Raw genomic sequence first — 2,021 nt, 5'->3', positions numbered from 1 at the left:
GTAAAAAAAAAAATGGCTGTTTTGGGTGTCGATGTTATTAAAGTTTTGCCTCTCTCTCTCTCTCTCTCTCTCTCTCTCTCTCTCCAACGAAACCAGCCCCTTCTCTCTTCCTCTCCATTTACTCGATTCGCTGTTGACTATTTTCTTCCTCCCCTTCTCTCTCTCTCTCTCTCTCTCATCCCTCCGAACAGCTTCTGATGAGAGAGAGTGAGAGAGAGAGAGAGAGAGAGAGAGAGAGAGAGAGAGAGAGAGAGAGAGGCTGCAGCACGTAAAGTCGATTATACCGGGATCCAGTACAGTATAATCGACCTTATTGATTAAGCCGGGATTACCAGTTCAGTGGCTATACTGGGAGAGGAGGAGGAGGAGGAGGAGGAGGAGGAGGAGGAATAAAATGCAACAATAAGTTCTACTAATTACTACTACTAAAATAATAACAACAACAACAACAATAATAATAATAATAATAATAATAATAATAATAATAATAATAATGTTGATGATAATGATAATGATGATGATGGAAAGAAAGAGAAAAATGGAGGAGGAGGAGGAGGAGAAGAAGAAAGGAAGAAGTGGAGAAGAAGAAGAAAGAAGGACGAGGAGGAAGGAAAAAACAGCACTAGTCACGAAGAAGTGCCATGGAAAAGATAAACAGCTGAAACACTGCCTTGGAATGATATGAAATAAACTGGAAAAAGACGAAAAAATCCGATCATATTATTGGTGAGAGACTGACGAGGAGAGTGTATGTGAGTGAGGTGGAGAGGGGGGAGAGGGAGGGGGAGGCCGAGGATGAGATGGAGGGATGGCGTGGCGAGGTATATGAGAGAGTGGGGGTGTGTGAGTTGGGAGCAGGGCAGTGAAATGGCGGGGGACAGGGCGACGTGGAGGCGATTTGTTTGTGGCCACCCCGTATAAGGGATTAAGGCGTCTGATAATAGATAAATAGATAGATAGATTTTCTGTTAATTATCGATAAATTATAGTGACGTAATTACCTGGGTAATTTACAGGTTAATTGATTTTTATAATATATAATTGGGTACGTTATTTACTGTTTGTGAGTTGGGTTCAGAGCTAGTTTTAATTCTCTCTCTCTCTCTCTCTCTCTCTCTCTCTGTATGTGTGTGTGTGTGTGTGTGTGTGTGTGTGTGTGTGTGTGTGTGTGTCTGTTTTTGTCTGTCTGTCCTTACGTCTGTGTGTGTGTGTGTGTGTGTGTGTGTGTGTGTGTGTGTGTGTGTGTCTGTTTTTGTGTCTCTCCTTACGTCTGTGTGTGTGTGTGTGTGTGTGTGTGTGTGTGTGTGTGTGTGTGTCTCCCTCTCTGTTTTTGTCTGTCTTTACGTCTCTCTCTCTCTCCCGCCCTCCCTCCCTTCCTCTCTCTCTCTCTCTCTCTCATAACAGGGGACCCAGGAGTAACTAATTATAACTCTTATAAATAGGTCTCACAAAGGCAGGGTCACCAGGAAGGAAGGAAGGAAGGAAGGAAGGAGGGAGGGAGGGTGGAAGGAAGTTAGGAAGGAAGGAAGGAAGGAAGGAAGGAGGGAGGGAGGGAGGGAGGGAGGGAGGAAGGGAGGGAGGGAAGAAGGAAGGAAGGAAGGGAAGACAGGAGGGAAGGAAGGCTGGATGCATATATTTAAGAAAGAAAGGAAGAGGAAAGAGAGAGCATAAGTGAATGGAAATAGGGAAGGAAGGAAGGAAGGAAAGGAAAATGAATGAATGAACGAATGAATGAATGAACGAATGAGTGAATGAAAGAATGAACGAATGAATGGAAGAATGATTGAACGAATGAGTGATTGAATGAAAGAATGAATGAAAGAAAGAACGAATCATAGGAAGAATGAATGACAGAATGAATGAATAACAGAATGAATAACGGAATGAATGAATGAATAACAGAATGAATGAATGAATGAATGAAGGAAGGAAAGAAAGAAAGAATGAATGAACGAAAGAAAGAACGAATGAGTGAAAGAAAGCACGAGTCAATGGAAGAATGAATGACAGAATGAATGAAC

The sequence above is a fragment of the Coenobita brevimanus genome, chromosome 79 (assembly GCF_032717465.1).
Source record: "Coenobita brevimanus isolate Jiangsu-jjx chromosome 79, ASM3271746v2, whole genome shotgun sequence".
NCBI lineage: Eukaryota > Metazoa > Arthropoda > Malacostraca > Decapoda > Coenobitidae > Coenobita > Coenobita brevimanus.
Note: the sequence above shows the minus strand (reverse complement) of the source record.